This window comes from Mytilus californianus, unplaced genomic scaffold, assembly GCF_021869535.1.
Source record: "Mytilus californianus isolate M0D057914Y unplaced genomic scaffold, xbMytCali1.0.p SCAF_1, whole genome shotgun sequence".
NCBI lineage: Eukaryota > Metazoa > Mollusca > Bivalvia > Mytilida > Mytilidae > Mytilus > Mytilus californianus.
The window spans coordinates 38,382,986-38,403,484 of NW_026262581.1; the positions used below are offsets into that span (position 1 = coordinate 38,382,986).

The 20,499-nt window shown below is 28.7% G+C and overlaps 1 long non-coding RNA gene across 1 annotated transcript; it reads left to right on the forward strand.

Moving 5' to 3' along the window:
- Positions 1 to 6,961: 6,961 nt before the first annotated feature.
- On the forward strand, positions 6,962 to 19,597 carry LOC127703641 (uncharacterized). The gene is made up of 3 exons (XR_007983009.1): positions 6,962 to 8,048; positions 13,823 to 14,764; positions 17,579 to 19,597. It is a non-coding gene; the product is annotated as an uncharacterized LOC127703641 (long non-coding RNA).
- The last annotated feature ends 902 nt before the right edge of the window (positions 19,598 to 20,499 follow it).

Sequence of the window (20,499 nt, forward strand, 5' to 3'; positions counted from 1 at the left end):
TTTCATAGCTAGACCGGTCATCGGTCCAGAAATTAATGTAATGTTTACAAACACTTTTTTTCTACACGAAGTTTTTGACGCAATTTTACAAAAAAATGAGACGAAAGACATATGATTTTCATTGGATTTATTGAAAGATATATGTAAACAGTTTCAGATAAGGTATTACTTGAAGTGATTGAAATTCTACTTTTGGTCAAATTTTGGGAAAATATGTGACATCTTTTCCCCCCTTTTTGCTATATTTTATATCAAAAGAATGCAGATTGTTGCCATGGATACACCAAAAAGAAATTATATTTAACCATTTTATATACTGGATATGAAATCTATGGAAGATTCTGATTACATACATATGCACATATATGACACAAACAGTAAGCTTAATATTGCAAGAAGGCAATGAAAAGGGGATGGGAAAATTTATGAGGGAAAATTTTAACATTTTTTCCTAACTGTTTATTGCTACCTTATGGCATACTTACCAAGCTCAGAATTGTATAATTTAAGACTTTTCATACCACAAATCTATATATATTTAGATTCTAAGTCAACTTCTGAGAGGATTAAGTGTTTAAGAATGACAATATATGTCAATTTTATTGTTTACAGTCCTTAGCAACCAAAATTAGACATTTTGACACAAGGCTTATAAGTGTACTGTATTTGCTTAACCCTTGCTTCTGAAGGATTGTGCAGTATGTAGTAGCCTAAGTATTGAATATTTTGTATTTTTTCTTGCGAATATATCAAATTATTATTTTTATCAAGATTTCATGTTACATTTTGACAAATATTAAATGTATAGTTGATTCAGCTGTAAGAAATTGATTCCCCATTACCAAGTTTTTTAATCAAGTCTTTGGTATACATTAAACATAAAGATTAACATTTTCATGCTTGAAATTGTTAAATTTTGTACAATTTTGCATCATCAGAGGTCTTATAAAGATTTTCAACATTAAAAAACTGACAAAAGAGGTATAGTTTTTAAGATTTTGCCAAAAATTGAGGTAGAAAAAAGATTTTACACTTTGACTTGGCACCTTTCTTTAAATCAGTTTTTGTCGCGTTTCAGTGTCAACTGCTAACCTTCATAAAATATTCATTACTCAACCAATTTTCAAAAATAAAAGGCCATTTTACTGGTTTTAGCTAGCAGAACACAGAAAATTAGTTAAAAGGGAGAATTTGAAAAAAATATTTACTATTAAGGTAGCAATACACAGTTAGGAGTTTGGTTTCGCATTTTGGCCCCGGTGGATTTTTCAAATATGAAAGTTATTGTGTAATAAAATTCATTTTTAGACAGCTAAGTACTAATTTAGCCTTCAAAGGTGGTTTATAAGAACATCAAGATTATTTTTTACATGTTTTATTGGCTATTTTCTGTTTGACTCTCCGTATTTTCATAGCTAGACCGGTCATCGGTCCAGAAATTAATGTAATGTTTACAAACACTTTTTTTCTACACGAAGTTTTTGACGCAATTTTACAAAAAAATGAGACGAAAGACATATGATTTTCATTGGATTTATTGAAAGATATATGTAAACAGTTTCAGATAAGGTATTACTTGAAGTGATTGAAATTCTACTTTTGGTCAAATTTTGGGAAAATATGTGACATCTTTTCCCCCCTTTTTGCTATATTTTATATCAAAAGAATGCAGATTGTTGCCATGGATACACCAAAAAGAAATTATATTTAACCATTTTATATACTGGATATGAAATCTATGGAAGATTCTGATTACATACATATGCACATATATGACACAAACAGTAAGCTTAATATTGCAAGAAGGCAATGAAAAGGGGATGGGAAAATTTATGAGGGAAAATTTTAACATTTTTTCCTAACTGTTTATTGCTACCTTATGGCATACTTACCAAGCTCAGAATTGTATAATTTAAGACTTTTCATACCACAAATCTATATATATTTAGATTCTAAGTCAACTTCTGAGAGGATTAAGTGTTTAAGAATGACAATATATGTCAATTTTATTGTTTACAGTCCTTAGCAACCAAAATTAGACATTTTGACACAAGGCTTATAAGTGTACTGTATTTGCTTAACCCTTGCTTCTGAAGGATTGTGCAGTATGTAGTAGCCTAAGTATTGAATATTTTGTATTTTTTCTTGCGAATATATCAAATTATTATTTTTATCAAGATTTCATGTTACATTTTGACAAATATTAAATGTATAGTTGATTCAGCTGTAAGAAATTGATTCCCCATTACCAAGTTTTTTAATCAAGTCTTTGGTATACATTAAACATAAAGATTAACATTTTCATGCTTGAAATTGTTAAATTTTGTACAATTTTGCATCATCAGAGGTCTTATAAAGATTTTCAACATTAAAAAACTGACAAAAGAGGTATAGTTTTTAAGATTTTGCCAAAAATTGAGGTAGAAAAAAGATTTTACACTTTGACTTGGCACCTTTCTTTAAATCAGTTTTTGTCGCGTTTCAGTGTCAACTGCTAACCTTCATAAAATATTCATTACTCAACCAATTTTCAAAAATAAAAGGCCATTTTACTGGTTTTAGCTAGCAGAACACAGAAAATTAGTTAAAAGGGAGAATTTGAAAAAAATATTTACTATTAAGGTAGCAATACACAGTTAGGAGTTTGGTTTCGCATTTTGGCCCCGGTGGATTTTTCAAATATGAAAGTTATTGTGTAATAAAATTCATTTTTAGACAGCTAAGTACTAATTTAGCCTTCAAAGGTGGTTTATAAGAACATCAAGATTATTTTTTACATGTTTTATTGGCTATTTTCTGTTTGACTCTCCGTATTTTCATAGCTAGACCGGTCATCGGTCCAGAAATTAATGTAATGTTTACAAACACTTTTTTTCTACACGAAGTTTTTGACGCAATTTTACAAAAAAATGAGACGAAAGACATATGATTTTCATTGGATTTATTGAAAGATATATGTAAACAGTTTCAGATAAGGTATTACTTGAAGTGATTGAAATTCTACTTTTGGTCAAATTTTGGGAAAATATGTGACATCTTTTCCCCCCTTTTTGCTATATTTTATATCAAAAGAATGCAGATTGTTGCCATGGATACACCAAAAAGAAATTATATTTAACCATTTTATATACTGGATATGAAATCTATGGAAGATTCTGATTACATACATATGCACATATATGACACAAACAGTAAGCTTAATATTGCAAGAAGGCAATGAAAAGGGGATGGGAAAATTTATGAGGGAAAATTTTAACATTTTTTCCTAACTGTTTATTGCTACCTTATGGCATACTTACCAAGCTCAGAATTGTATAATTTAAGACTTTTCATACCACAAATCTATATATATTTAGATTCTAAGTCAACTTCTGAGAGGATTAAGTGTTTAAGAATGACAATATATGTCAATTTTATTGTTTACAGTCCTTAGCAACCAAAATTAGACATTTTGACACAAGGCTTATAAGTGTACTGTATTTGCTTAACCCTTGCTTCTGAAGGATTGTGCAGTATGTAGTAGCCTAAGTATTGAATATTTTGTATTTTTTCTTGCGAATATATCAAATTATTATTTTTATCAAGATTTCATGTTACATTTTGACAAATATTAAATGTATAGTTGATTCAGCTGTAAGAAATTGATTCCCCATTACCAAGTTTTTTAATCAAGTCTTTGGTATACATTAAACATAAAGATTAACATTTTCATGCTTGAAATTGTTAAATTTTGTACAATTTTGCATCATCAGAGGTCTTATAAAGATTTTCAACATTAAAAAACTGACAAAAGAGGTATAGTTTTTAAGATTTTGCCAAAAATTGAGGTAGAAAAAAGATTTTACACTTTGACTTGGCACCTTTCTTTAAATCAGTTTTTGTCGCGTTTCAGTGTCAACTGCTAACCTTCATAAAATATTCATTACTCAACCAATTTTCAAAAATAAAAGGCCATTTTACTGGTTTTAGCTAGCAGAACACAGAAAATTAGTTAAAAGGGAGAATTTGAAAAAAATATTTACTATTAAGGTAGCAATACACAGTTAGGAGTTTGGTTTCGCATTTTGGCCCCGGTGGATTTTTCAAATATGAAAGTTATTGTGTAATAAAATTCATTTTTAGACAGCTAAGTACTAATTTAGCCTTCAAAGGTGGTTTATAAGAACATCAAGATTATTTTTTACATGTTTTATTGGCTATTTTCTGTTTGACTCTCCGTATTTTCATAGCTAGACCGGTCATCGGTCCAGAAATTAATGTAATGTTTACAAACACTTTTTTTCTACACGAAGTTTTTGACGCAATTTTACAAAAAAATGAGACGAAAGACATATGATTTTCATTGGATTTATTGAAAGATATATGTAAACAGTTTCAGATAAGGTATTACTTGAAGTGATTGAAATTCTACTTTTGGTCAAATTTTGGGAAAATATGTGACATCTTTTCCCCCCTTTTTGCTATATTTTATATCAAAAGAATGCAGATTGTTGCCATGGATACACCAAAAAGAAATTATATTTAACCATTTTATATACTGGATATGAAATCTATGGAAGATTCTGATTACATACATATGCACATATATGACACAAACAGTAAGCTTAATATTGCAAGAAGGCAATGAAAAGGGGATGGGAAAATTTATGAGGGAAAATTTTAACATTTTTTCCTAACTGTTTATTGCTACCTTATGGCATACTTACCAAGCTCAGAATTGTATAATTTAAGACTTTTCATACCACAAATCTATATATATTTAGATTCTAAGTCAACTTCTGAGAGGATTAAGTGTTTAAGAATGACAATATATGTCAATTTTATTGTTTACAGTCCTTAGCAACCAAAATTAGACATTTTGACACAAGGCTTATAAGTGTACTGTATTTGCTTAACCCTTGCTTCTGAAGGATTGTGCAGTATGTAGTAGCCTAAGTATTGAATATTTTGTATTTTTTCTTGCGAATATATCAAATTATTATTTTTATCAAGATTTCATGTTACATTTTGACAAATATTAAATGTATAGTTGATTCAGCTGTAAGAAATTGATTCCCCATTACCAAGTTTTTTAATCAAGTCTTTGGTATACATTAAACATAAAGATTAACATTTTCATGCTTGAAATTGTTAAATTTTGTACAATTTTGCATCATCAGAGGTCTTATAAAGATTTTCAACATTAAAAAACTGACAAAAGAGGTATAGTTTTTAAGATTTTGCCAAAAATTGAGGTAGAAAAAAGATTTTACACTTTGACTTGGCACCTTTCTTTAAATCAGTTTTTGTCGCGTTTCAGTGTCAACTGCTAACCTTCATAAAATATTCATTACTCAACCAATTTTCAAAAATAAAAGGCCATTTTACTGGTTTTAGCTAGCAGAACACAGAAAATTAGTTAAAAGGGAGAATTTGAAAAAAATATTTACTATTAAGGTAGCAATACACAGTTAGGAGTTTGGTTTCGCATTTTGGCCCCGGTGGATTTTTCAAATATGAAAGTTATTGTGTAATAAAATTCATTTTTAGACAGCTAAGTACTAATTTAGCCTTCAAAGGTGGTTTATAAGAACATCAAGATTATTTTTTACATGTTTTATTGGCTATTTTCTGTTTGACTCTCCGTATTTTCATAGCTAGACCGGTCATCGGTCCAGAAATTAATGTAATGTTTACAAACACTTTTTTTCTACACGAAGTTTTTGACGCAATTTTACAAAAAAATGAGACGAAAGACATATGATTTTCATTGGATTTATTGAAAGATATATGTAAACAGTTTCAGATAAGGTATTACTTGAAGTGATTGAAATTCTACTTTTGGTCAAATTTTGGGAAAATATGTGACATCTTTTCCCCCCTTTTTGCTATATTTTATATCAAAAGAATGCAGATTGTTGCCATGGATACACCAAAAAGAAATTATATTTAACCATTTTATATACTGGATATGAAATCTATGGAAGATTCTGATTACATACATATGCACATATATGACACAAACAGTAAGCTTAATATTGCAAGAAGGCAATGAAAAGGGGATGGGAAAATTTATGAGGGAAAATTTTAACATTTTTTCCTAACTGTTTATTGCTACCTTATGGCATACTTACCAAGCTCAGAATTGTATAATTTAAGACTTTTCATACCACAAATCTATATATATTTAGATTCTAAGTCAACTTCTGAGAGGATTAAGTGTTTAAGAATGACAATATATGTCAATTTTATTGTTTACAGTCCTTAGCAACCAAAATTAGACATTTTGACACAAGGCTTATAAGTGTACTGTATTTGCTTAACCCTTGCTTCTGAAGGATTGTGCAGTATGTAGTAGCCTAAGTATTGAATATTTTGTATTTTTTCTTGCGAATATATCAAATTATTATTTTTATCAAGATTTCATGTTACATTTTGACAAATATTAAATGTATAGTTGATTCAGCTGTAAGAAATTGATTCCCCATTACCAAGTTTTTTAATCAAGTCTTTGGTATACATTAAACATAAAGATTAACATTTTCATGCTTGAAATTGTTAAATTTTGTACAATTTTGCATCATCAGAGGTCTTATAAAGATTTTCAACATTAAAAAACTGACAAAAGAGGTATAGTTTTTAAGATTTTGCCAAAAATTGAGGTAGAAAAAAGATTTTACACTTTGACTTGGCACCTTTCTTTAAATCAGTTTTTGTCGCGTTTCAGTGTCAACTGCTAACCTTCATAAAATATTCATTACTCAACCAATTTTCAAAAATAAAAGGCCATTTTACTGGTTTTAGCTAGCAGAACACAGAAAATTAGTTAAAAGGGAGAATTTGAAAAAAATATTTACTATTAAGGTAGCAATACACAGTTAGGAGTTTGGTTTCGCATTTTGGCCCCGGTGGATTTTTCAAATATGAAAGTTATTGTGTAATAAAATTCATTTTTAGACAGCTAAGTACTAATTTAGCCTTCAAAGGTGGTTTATAAGAACATCAAGATTATTTTTTACATGTTTTATTGGCTATTTTCTGTTTGACTCTCCGTATTTTCATAGCTAGACCGGTCATCGGTCCAGAAATTAATGTAATGTTTACAAACACTTTTTTTCTACACGAAGTTTTTGACGCAATTTTACAAAAAAATGAGACGAAAGACATATGATTTTCATTGGATTTATTGAAAGATATATGTAAACAGTTTCAGATAAGGTATTACTTGAAGTGATTGAAATTCTACTTTTGGTCAAATTTTGGGAAAATATGTGACATCTTTTCCCCCCTTTTTGCTATATTTTATATCAAAAGAATGCAGATTGTTGCCATGGATACACCAAAAAGAAATTATATTTAACCATTTTATATACTGGATATGAAATCTATGGAAGATTCTGATTACATACATATGCACATATATGACACAAACAGTAAGCTTAATATTGCAAGAAGGCAATGAAAAGGGGATGGGAAAATTTATGAGGGAAAATTTTAACATTTTTTCCTAACTGTTTATTGCTACCTTATGGCATACTTACCAAGCTCAGAATTGTATAATTTAAGACTTTTCATACCACAAATCTATATATATTTAGATTCTAAGTCAACTTCTGAGAGGATTAAGTGTTTAAGAATGACAATATATGTCAATTTTATTGTTTACAGTCCTTAGCAACCAAAATTAGACATTTTGACACAAGGCTTATAAGTGTACTGTATTTGCTTAACCCTTGCTTCTGAAGGATTGTGCAGTATGTAGTAGCCTAAGTATTGAATATTTTGTATTTTTTCTTGCGAATATATCAAATTATTATTTTTATCAAGATTTCATGTTACATTTTGACAAATATTAAATGTATAGTTGATTCAGCTGTAAGAAATTGATTCCCCATTACCAAGTTTTTTAATCAAGTCTTTGGTATACATTAAACATAAAGATTAACATTTTCATGCTTGAAATTGTTAAATTTTGTACAATTTTGCATCATCAGAGGTCTTATAAAGATTTTCAACATTAAAAAACTGACAAAAGAGGTATAGTTTTTAAGATTTTGCCAAAAATTGAGGTAGAAAAAAGATTTTACACTTTGACTTGGCACCTTTCTTTAAATCATTTTTTGTCGCGTTTCAGTGTCAACTGCTAACCTTCATAAAATATTCATTACTCAACCAATTTTCAAAAATAAAAGGCCATTTTACTGGTTTTAGCTAGCAGAACACAGAAAATTAGTTAAAAGGGAGAATTTGAAAAAAATATTTACTATTATGGCATACTTACCAAGCTCAGAATTGTATAATTTAAGACTTTTCATACCACAAATCTATATATATTTAGATTCTAAGTCAACTTCTGAGAGGATTAAGTGTTTAAGAATGACAATATATGTCAATTTTATTGTTTACAGTCCTTAGCAACCAAAATTAGACATTTTGACACAAGGCTTATAAGTGTACTGTATTTGCTTAACCCTTGCTTCTGAAGGATTGTGCAGTATGTAGTAGCCTAAGTATTGAATATTTTGTATTTTTTCTTGCGAATATATCAAATTATTATTTTTATCAAGATTTCATGTTACATTTTGACAAATATTAAATGTATAGTTGATTCAGCTGTAAGAAATTGATTCCCCATTACCAAGTTTTTTAATCAAGTCTTTGGTATACATTAAACATAAAGATTAACATTTTCATGCTTGAAATTGTTAAATTTTGTACAATTTTGCATCATCAGAGGTCTTATAAAGATTTTCAACATTAAAAAACTGACAAAAGAGGTATAGTTTTTAAGATTTTGCCAAAAATTGAGGTAGAAAAAAGATTTTACACTTTGACTTGGCACCTTTCTTTAAATCAGTTTTTGTCGCGTTTCAGTGTCAACTGCTAACCTTCATAAAATATTCATTACTCAACCAATTTTCAAAAATAAAAGGCCATTTTACTGGTTTTAGCTAGCAGAACACAGAAAATTAGTTAAAAGGGAGAATTTGAAAAAAATATTTACTATTAAGGTAGCAATACACAGTTAGGAGTTTGGTTTCGCATTTTGGCCCCGGTGGATTTTTCAAATATGAAAGTTATTGTGTAATAAAATTCATTTTTAGACAGCTGAGTACTAATTTAGCCTTCAAAGGTGGTTTATAAGAACATCAAGATTATTTTTTACATGTTTTATTGGCTATTTTCTGTTTGACTCTCCGTATTTTCATAGCTAGACCGGTCATCGGTCCAGAAATTAATGTAATGTTTACAAACACTTTTTTTCTACACGAAGTTTTTGACGCAATTTTACAAAAAAATGAGACGAAAGACATATGATTTTCATTGGATTTATTGAAAGATATATGTAAACAGTTTCAGATAAGGTATTACTTGAAGTGATTGAAATTCTACTTTTGGTCAAATTTTGGGAAAATATGTGACATCTTTTCCCCCCTTTTTGCTATATTTTATATCAAAAGAATGCAGATTGTTGCCATGGATACACCAAAAAGAAATTATATTTAACCATTTTATATACTGGATATGAAATCTATGGAAGATTCTGATTACATACATATGCACATATATGACACAAACAGTAAGCTTAATATTGCAAGAAGGCAATGAAAAGGGGATGGGAAAATTTATGAGGGAAAATTTTAACATTTTTTCCTAACTGTTTATTGCTACCTTATGGCATACTTACCAAGCTCAGAATTGTATAATTTAAGACTTTTCATACCACAAATCTATATATATTTAGATTCTAAGTCAACTTCTGAGAGGATTAAGTGTTTAAGAATGACAATATATGTCAATTTTATTGTTTACAGTCCTTAGCAACCAAAATTAGACATTTTGACACAAGGCTTATAAGTGTACTGTATTTGCTTAACCCTTGCTTCTGAAGGATTGTGCAGTATGTAGTAGCCTAAGTATTGAATATTTTGTATTTTTTCTTGCGAATATATCAAATTATTATTTTTATCAAGATTTCATGTTACATTTTGACAAATATTAAATGTATAGTTGATTCAGCTGTAAGAAATTGATTCCCCATTACCAAGTTTTTTAATCAAGTCTTTGGTATACATTAAACATAAAGATTAACATTTTCATGCTTGAAATTGTTAAATTTTGTACAATTTTGCATCATCAGAGGTCTTATAAAGATTTTCAACATTAAAAAACTGACAAAAGAGGTATAGTTTTTAAGATTTTGCCAAAAATTGAGGTAGAAAAAAGATTTTACACTTTGACTTGGCACCTTTCTTTAAATCAGTTTTTGTCGCGTTTCAGTGTCAACTGCTAACCTTCATAAAATATTCATTACTCAACCAATTTTCAAAAATAAAAGGCCATTTTACTGGTTTTAGCTAGCAGAACACAGAAAATTAGTTAAAAGGGAGAATTTGAAAAAAATATTTACTATTAAGGCATACTTACCAAGCTCAGAATTGTATAATTTAAGACTTTTCATACCACAAATCTATATATATTTAGATTCTAAGTCAACTTCTGAGAGGATTAAGTGTTTAAGAATGACAATATATGTCAATTTTATTGTTTACAGTCCTTAGCAACCAAAATTAGACATTTTGACACAAGGCTTATAAGTGTACTGTATTTGCTTAACCCTTGCTTCTGAAGGATTGTGCAGTATGTAGTAGCCTAAGTATTGAATATTTTGTATTTTTTCTTGCGAATATATCAAATTATTATTTTTATCAAGATTTCATGTTACATTTTGACAAATATTAAATGTATAGTTGATTCAGCTGTAAGAAATTGATTCCCCATTACCAAGTTTTTTAATCAAGTCTTTGGTATACATTAAACATAAAGATTAACATTTTCATGCTTGAAATTGTTAAATTTTGTACAATTTTGCATCATCAGAGGTCTTATAAAGATTTTCAACATTAAAAAACTGACAAAAGAGGTATAGTTTTTAAGATTTTGCCAAAAATTGAGGTAGAAAAAAGATTTTACACTTTGACTTGGCACCTTTCTTTAAATCAGTTTTTGTCGCGTTTCAGTGTCAACTGCTAACCTTCATAAAATATTCATTACTCAACCAATTTTCAAAAATAAAAGGCCATTTTACTGGTTTTAGCTAGCAGAACACAGAAAATTAGTTAAAAGGGAGAATTTGAAAAAAATATTTACTATTAAGGTAGCAATACACAGTTAGGAGTTTGGTTTCGCATTTTGGCCCCGGTGGATTTTTCAAATATGAAAGTTATTGTGTAATAAAATTCATTTTTAGACAGCTGAGTACTAATTTAGCCTTCAAAGGTGGTTTATAAGAACATCAAGATTATTTTTTACATGTTTTATTGGCTATTTTCTGTTTGACTCTCCGTATTTTCATAGCTAGACCGGTCATCGGTCCAGAAATTAATGTAATGTTTACAAACACTTTTTTTCTACACGAAGTTTTTGACGCAATTTTACAAAAAAATGAGACGAAAGACATATGATTTTCATTGGATTTATTGAAAGATATATGTAAACAGTTTCAGATAAGGTATTACTTGAAGTGATTGAAATTCTACTTTTGGTCAAATTTTGGGAAAATATGTGACATCTTTTCCCCCCTTTTTGCTATATTTTATATCAAAAGAATGCAGATTGTTGCCATGGATACACCAAAAAGAAATTATATTTAACCATTTTATATACTGGATATGAAATCTATGGAAGATTCTGATTACATACATATGCACATATATGACACAAACAGTAAGCTTAATATTGCAAGAAGGCAATGAAAAGGGGATGGGAAAATTTATGAGGGAAAATTTTAACATTTTTTCCTAACTGTTTATTGCTACCTTATGGCATACTTACCAAGCTCAGAATTGTATAATTTAAGACTTTTCATACCACAAATCTATATATATTTAGATTCTAAGTCAACTTCTGAGAGGATTAAGTGTTTAAGAATGACAATATATGTCAATTTTATTATTTACAGTCCTTAGCAACCAAAATTAGACATTTTGACACAAGGCTTATAAGTGTACTGTATTTGCTTAACCCTTGCTTCTGAAGGATTGTGCAGTATGTAGTAGCCTAAGTATTGAATATTTTGTATTTTTTCTTGCGAATATATCAAATTATTATTTTTATCAAGATTTCATGTTACATTTTGACAAATATTAAATGTATAGTTGATTCAGCTGTAAGAAATTGATTCCCCATTACCAAGTTTTTTAATCAAGTCTTTGGTATACATTAAACATAAAGATTAATATTTTCATGCTTGAAATTGTTAAATTTTGTACAATTTTGCATCATCAGAGGTCTTATAAAGATTTTCAACATTAAAAAACTGACAAAAGAGGTATAGTTTTTAAGATTTTGCCAAAAATTGAGGTAGAAAAAAGATTTTACACTTTGACTTGGCACCTTTCTTTAAATCAGTTTTTGTCGCGTTTCAGTGTCAACTGCTAACCTTCATAAAATATTCATTACTCAACCAATTTTCAAAAATAAAAGGCCATTTTACTGGTTTTAGCTAGCAGAACACAGAAAATTAGTTAAAAGGGAGAATTTGAAAAAAATATTTACTATTAAGGCATACTTACCAAGCTCAGAATTGTATAATTTAAGACTTTTCATACCACAAATCTATATATATTTAGATTCTAAGTCAACTTCTGAGAGGATTAAGTGTTTAAGAATGACAATATATGTCAATTTTATTGTTTACAGTCCTTAGCAACCAAAATTAGACATTTTGACACAAGGCTTATAAGTGTACTGTATTTGCTTAACCCTTGCTTCTGAAGGATTGTGCAGTATGTAGTAGCCTAAGTATTGAATATTTTGTATTTTTCTTGCGAATATATCAAATTATTATTTTTATCAAGATTTCATGTTACATTTTGACAAATATTAAATGTATAGTTGATTCAGCTGTAAGAAATTGATTCCCCATTACCAAGTTTTTTAATCAAGTCTTTGGTATACATTAAACATAAAGATTAACATTTTCATGCTTGAAATTGTTAAATTTTGTACAATTTTGCATCATCAGAGGTCTTATAAAGATTTTCAACATTAAAAAACTGACAAAAGAGGTATAGTTTTTAAGATTTTGCCAAAAATTGAGGTAGAAAAAAGATTTTACACTTTGACTTGGCACCTTTCTTTAAATCAGTTTTTGTCGCGTTTCAGTGTCAACTGCTAACCTTCATAAAATATTCATTACTCAACCAATTTTCAGAAATAAAAGGCCATTTTACTGGTTTTAGCTAGCAGAACACAGAAAATTAGTTAAAAGGGAGAATTTGAAAAAAATATTTACTATTATGGCATACTTACCAAGCTCAGAATTGTATAATTTAAGACTTTTCATACCACAAATCTATATATATTTAGATTCTAAGTCAACTTCTGAGAGGATTAAGTGTTTAAGAATGACAATATATGTCAATTTTATTGTTTACAGTCCTTAGCAACCAAAATTAGACATTTTGACACAAGGCTTATAAGTGTACTGTATTTGCTTAACCCTTGCTTCTGAAGGATTGTGCAGTATGTAGTAGCCTAAGTATTGAATATTTTGTATTTTTTCTTGCGAATATATCAAATTATTATTTTTATCAAGATTTCATGTTACATTTTGACAAATATTAAATGTATAGTTGATTCAGCTGTAAGAAATTGATTCCCCATTACCAAGTTTTTTAATCAAGTCTTTGGTATACATTAAACATAAAGATTAACATTTTCATGCTTGAAATTGTTAAATTTTGTACAATTTTGCATCATCAGAGGTCTTATAAAGATTTTCAACATTAAAAAACTGACAAAAGAGGTATAGTTTTTAAGATTTTGCCTAAAAATTGAGGTAGAAAAAAGATTTTACACTTTGACTTGGCACCTTTCTTTAAATCAGTTTTTGTCGCGTTTCAGTGTCAACTGCTAACCTTCATAAAATATTCATTACTCAACCAATTTTCAAAAATAAAAGGCCATTTTACTGGTTTTAGCTAGCAGAACACAGAAAATTAGTTAAAAGGGAGAATTTGAAAAAAATATTTACTATTAAGGCATACTTACCAAGCTCAGAATTGTATAATTTAAGACTTTTCATACCACAAATCTATATATATTTAGATTCTAAGTCAACTTCTGAGAGGATTAAGTGTTTAAGAATGACAATATATGTCAATTTTATTGTTTACAGTCCTTAGCAACCAAAATTAGACATTTTGACACAAGGCTTATAAGTGTACTGTATTTGCTTAACCCTTGCTTCTGAAGGATTGTGCAGTATGTAGTAGCCTAAGTATTGAATATTTTGTATTTTTTCTTGCGAATATATCAAATTATTATTTTTATCAAGATTTCATGTTACATTTTGACAAATATTAAATGTATAGTTGATTCAGCTGTAAGAAATTGATTCCCCATTACCAAGTTTTTTAATCAAGTCTTTGGTATACATTAAACATAAAGATTAACATTTTCATGCTTGAAATTGTTAAATTTTGTACAATTTTGCATCATCAGAGGTCTTATAAAGATTTTCAACATTAAAAAACTGACAAAAGAGGTATAGTTTTTAAGATTTTGCCAAAAATTGAGGTAGAAAAAAGATTTTACACTTTGACTTGGCACCTTTCTTTAAATCAGTTTTTGTCGCGTTTCAGTGTCAACTGCTAACCTTCATAAAATATTCATTACTCAACCAATTTTCAAAAATAAAAGGCCATTTTACTGGTTTTAGCTAGCAGAACACAGAAAATTAGTTAAAAGGGAGAATTTGAAAAAAATATTTACTATTAAGGTAGCAATACACAGTTAGGAGTTTGGTTTCGCATTTTGGCCCCGGTGGACTTTTCAAATATGAAAGTTATTGTGTAATAAAATTCATTTTTAGACAGCTGAGTACTAATTTAGCCTTCAAAGGTGGTTTATAAGAACATCAAGATTATTTTTTACATGTTTTATTGGCTATTTTCTGTTTGACTCTCCGTATTTTCATAGCTAGACCGGTCATCGGTCCAGAAATTAATGTAATGTTTACAAACACTTTTTTTCTACACGAAGTTTTTGACGCAATTTTACAAAAAAATGAGACGAAAGACATATGATTTTCATTGGATTTATTGAAAGATATATGTAAACAGTTTCAGATAAGGTATTACTTGAAGTGATTGAAATTCTACTTTTAGTCAAATTTTGGGAAAATATGTGACATCTTTTCCCCCCTTTTTGCTATATTTTATATCAAAAGAATGCAGATTGTTGCCATGGATACACCAAAAAGAAATTATATTTAACCATTTTATATACTGGATATGAAATCTATGGAAGATTCTGATTACATACATATGCACATATATGACACAAACAGTAAGCTTAATATTGCAAGAAGGCAATGAAAAGGGGATGGGAAAATTTATGAGGGAAAATTTTAACATTTTTTCCTAACTGTTTATTGCTACCTTATGGCATACTTACCAAGCTCAGAATTGTATAATTTAAGACTTTTCATACCACAAATCTATATATATTTAGATTCTAAGTCAACTTCTGAGAGGATTAAGTGTTTAAGAATGACAATATATGTCAATTTTATTGTTTACAGTCCTTAGCAACCAAAATTAGACATTTTGACACAAGGCTTATAAGTGTACTGTATTTGCTTAACCCTTGCTTCTGAAGGATTGTGCAGTATGTAGTAGCCTAAGTATTGAATATTTTGTATTTTTTCTTGCGAATATATCAAATTATTATTTTTATCAAGATTTCATGTTACATTTTGACAAATATTAAATGTATAGTTGATTCAGCTGTAAGAAATTGATTCCCCATTACCAAGTTTTTTAATCAAGTCTTTGGTATACATTAAACATAAAGATTAACATTTTCATGCTTGAAATTGTTAAATTTTGTACAATTTTGCATCATCAGAGGTCTTATAAAGATTTTCAACATTAAAAAACTGACAAAAGAGGTATAGTTTTTAAGATTTTGCCAAAAATTGAGGTAGAAAAAAGATTTTACACTTTGACTTGGCACCTTTCTTTAAATCAGTTTTTGTCGCGTTTCAGTGTCAACTGCTAACCTTCATAAAATATTCATTACTCAACCAATTTTCAAAAATAAAAGGCCATTTTACTGGTTTTAGCTAGCAGAACACAGAAAATTAGTTAAAAGGGAGAATTTGAAAAAAATATTTACTATTAAGGTAGCAATACACAGTTAGGAGTTTGGTTTCGCATTTTGGCCCCGGTGGATTTTTCAAATATGAAAGTTATTGTGTAATAAAATTCATTTTTAGACAGCTGAGTACTAATTTAGCCTTCAAAGGTGGTTTATAAGAACATCAAGATTATTTTTTACATGTTTTATTGGCTATTTTCTGTTTGACTCTCCGTATTTTCATAGCTAGACCGGTCATCGGTCCAGAAATTAATGTAATGTTTACAAACACTTTTTTTCTACACGAAGTTTTTGACGCAATTTTACAAAAAAATGAGACGAAAGACATATGATTTTCATTGGATTTATTGAAAGATATATGTAAACAGTTTCAGATAAGGTATTACTTGAAGTGATTGAAATTCTACTTTTGGTCAAATTTTGGGAAAATATGTGACATCTTTTCCCCCCTTTTTGCTATATTTTATATCAAAAGAATGCAGATTGTTGCCATGGATACACCAAAAAGAAATTATATTTAACCATTTTATATACTGGATATGAAATCTATGGAAGATTCTGATTACATACATATGCACATATATGACACAAACAGTAAGCTTAATATTGCAAGAAGGCAATGAAAAGGGGATGGGAAAATTTATGAGGGAAAATTTTAACATTTTTTCCTAACTGTTTATTGCTACCTTATGGCATACTTACCAAGCTCAGAATTGTATAATTTAAGACTTTTCATACCACAAATCTATATATATTTAGATTCTAAGTCAACTTCTGAGAGGATTAAGTGTTTAAGAATGACAATATATGTCAATTTTATTGTTTACAGTCCTTAGCAACCAAAATTAGACATTTTGACACAAGGCTTATAAGTGTACTGTATTTGCTTAACCCTTGCTTCTGAAGGATTGTGCAGTATGTAGTAGCCTAAGTATTGAATATTTTGTATTTTTTCTTGCGAATATATCAAATTATTATTTTTATCAAGATTTCATGTTACATTTTGACAAATATTAAATGTATAGTTGATTCAGCTGTAAGAAATTGATTCCCCATTACCAAGTTTTTTAATCAAGTCTTTGGTATACATTAAACATAAAGATTAACATTTTCATGCTTGAAATTGTTAAATTTTGTACAATTTTGCATCATCAGAGGTCTTATAAAGATTTTCAACATTAAAAAACTGACAAAAGAGGTATAGTTTTTAAGATTTTGCCAAAAATTGAGGTAGAAAAAAGATTTTACACTTTGACTTGGCACCTTTCTTTAAATCAGTTTTTGTCGCGTTTCAGTGTCAACTGCTAACCTTCATAAAATATTCATTACTCAACCAATTTTCAAAAATAAAAGGCCATTTTACTGGTTTTAGCTAGCAGAACACAGAAAATTAGTTAAAAGGGTTAATTTGAAAAAAATATTTACTATTAAGGTAGCAATACACAGTTAGGAGTTTGGTTTCGCATTTTGGCCCCGGTGGATTTTTCAAATATGAAAGTTATTGTGTAATAAAATTCATTTTTAGACAGCTGAGTACTAATTTAGCCTTCAAAGGTGGTTTATAAGAACATCAAGATTATTTTTTACATGTTTTATTGGCTATTTTCTGTTTGACTCTCCGTATTTTCATAGCTAGACCGGTCATCGGTCCAGAAATTAATGTAATGTTTACAAACACTTTTTTTCTACACGAAGTTTTTGACGCAATTTTACAAAAAAATGAGACGAAAGACATATGATTTTCATTGGATTAATTGAAAGATATATGTAAACAGTTTCAGATAAGGTATTACTTGAAGTGATTGAAATTCTACTTTTGGTCAAATTTTGGGAAAATATGTGACATCTTTTCCCCCCTTTTTGCTATATTTTATATCAAAAGAATGCAGATTGTTGCCATGGATACACCAAAAAGAAATTATATTTAACCATTTTATATACTGGATATGAAATCTATGGAAGATTCTGATTACATACATATGCACATATATGACACAAACAGTAAGCTTAATATTGCAAGAAGGCAATGAAAAGGGGATGGGAAAATTTATGAGGGAAAATTTTAACATTTTTTCCTAACTGTTTATTGCTACCTTATGGCATACTTACCAAGCTCAGAATTGTATAATTTAAGACTTTTCATACCACAAATCTATATATATTTAGATTCTAAGTCAACTTCTGAGAGGATTAAGTGTTTAAGAATGACAATATATGTCAATTTTATTGTTTACAGTCCTTAGCAACCAAAATTAGACATTTTGACACAAGGCTTATAAGTGTACTGTATTTGCTTAACCCTTGCTTCTGAAGGATTGTGCAGTATGTAGTAGCCTAAGTATTGAATATTTTGTATTTTTTCTTGCGAATATATCAAATTATTATTTTTATCAAGATTTCATGTTACATTTTGACAAATATTAAATGTATAGTTGATTCAGCTGTAAGAAATTGATTCCCCATTACCAAGTTTTTTAATCAAGTCTTTGGTATACATTAAACATAAAGATTAACATTTTCATGCTTGAAATTGTTAAATTTTGTACAATTTTGCATCATCAGAGGTCTTATAAAGATTTTCAACATTAAAAAACTGACAAAAGAGGTATAGTTTTTAAGATTTTGCCAAAAATTGAGGTAGAAAAAAGATTTTACACTTTGACTTGGCACCTTTCTTTAAATCAGTTTTTGTCGCGTTTCAGTGTCAACTGCTAACCTTCATAAAATATTCATTACTCAACCAATTTTCAAAAATAAAAGGCCATTTTACTGGTTTTAGCTAGCAGAACACAGAAAATTAGTTAAAAGGGAGAATTTGAAAAAAATATTTACTATTAAGGTAGCAATACACAGTTAGGAGTTTGGTTTCGCATTTTGGCCCCGGTGGATTTTTCAAATATGAAAGTTATTGTGTAATAAAATTCATTTTTAGACAGCTGAGTACTAATTTAGCCTTCAAAGGTGGTTTATAAGAACATCAAGATTATTTTTTACATGTTTTATTGGCTATTTTCTGTTTGACTCTCCGTATTTTCATAGCTAGACCGGTCATCGGTCCAGAAATTAATGTAATGTTTACAAACACTTTTTTTCTACACGAAGTTTTTGACGCAATTTTACAAAAAAATGAGACGAAAGACATATGATTTTCATTGGATTTATTGAAAGATATATGTAAACAGTTTCAGATAAGGTATTACTTGAAGTGATTGAAATTCTACTTTTGGTCAAATTTTGGGAAAATATGTGACATCTTTTCCCCCCTTTTTGCTATATTTTATATCAAAAGAATGCAGATTGTTGCCATGGATACACCAAAAAGAAATTATATTTAACCATTTTATATACTGGATATGAAATCTATGGAAGATTCTGATTACATACATATGCACATATATGACACAAACAGTAAGCTTAATATTGCAAGAAGGCAATGAAAAGGGGATGGGAAAATTTATGTGGGAAAATTTTAACATTTTTTCCTAACTGTTTATTGCTACCTTATGGCATACTTACCAAGCTCAGAATTGTATAATTTAAGACTTTTCATACCACAAATCTATATATATTTAGATTCTAAGTCAACTTCTGAGAGGATTAAGTGTTTAAGAATGACAATATATGTCAATTTTATTGTTTACAGTCCTTAGCAACCAAAATTAGACATTTTGACACAAGGCTTATAAGTGTACTGTATTTGCTTAACCCTTGCTTCTGAAGGATTGTGCAGTATGTAGTAGCCTAAGTATTGAATATTTTGTATTTTTTCTTGCGAATATATCAAATTATTATTTTTATCAAGATTTCATGTTACATTTTGACAAATATTAAATGTATAGTTGATTCAGCTGTAAGAAATTGATTCCCCATTACCAAGTTTTTTAATCAAGTCTTTGGTATACATTAAACATAAAGATTAACATTTTCATGCTTGAAATTGTTAAATTTTGTACAATTTTGCATCATCAGAGGTCTTATAAAGATTTTCAACATTAAAAAACTGACAAAAGAGGTATAGTTTTTAAGATTTTGCCAAAAATTGAGGTAGAAAAAAGATTTTACACTTTGACTTGGCACCTTTCTTTAAATCAGTTTTTGTCGCGTTTCAGTGTCAACTGCTAACCTTCATAAAATATTCATTACTCAACCAATTTTCAAAAATAAAAGGCCATTTTACTGGTTTTAGCTAGCAGAACACAGAAAATTAGTTAAAAGGGAGAATTTGAAAAAAATATTTACTATTAAGGTAGCAATACACAGTTAGGAGTTTGGTTTCGCATTTTGGCCCCGGTGGATTTTTCAAATATGAAAGTTATTGTGTAATAAAATTCATTTTTAGACAGCTGAGTACTA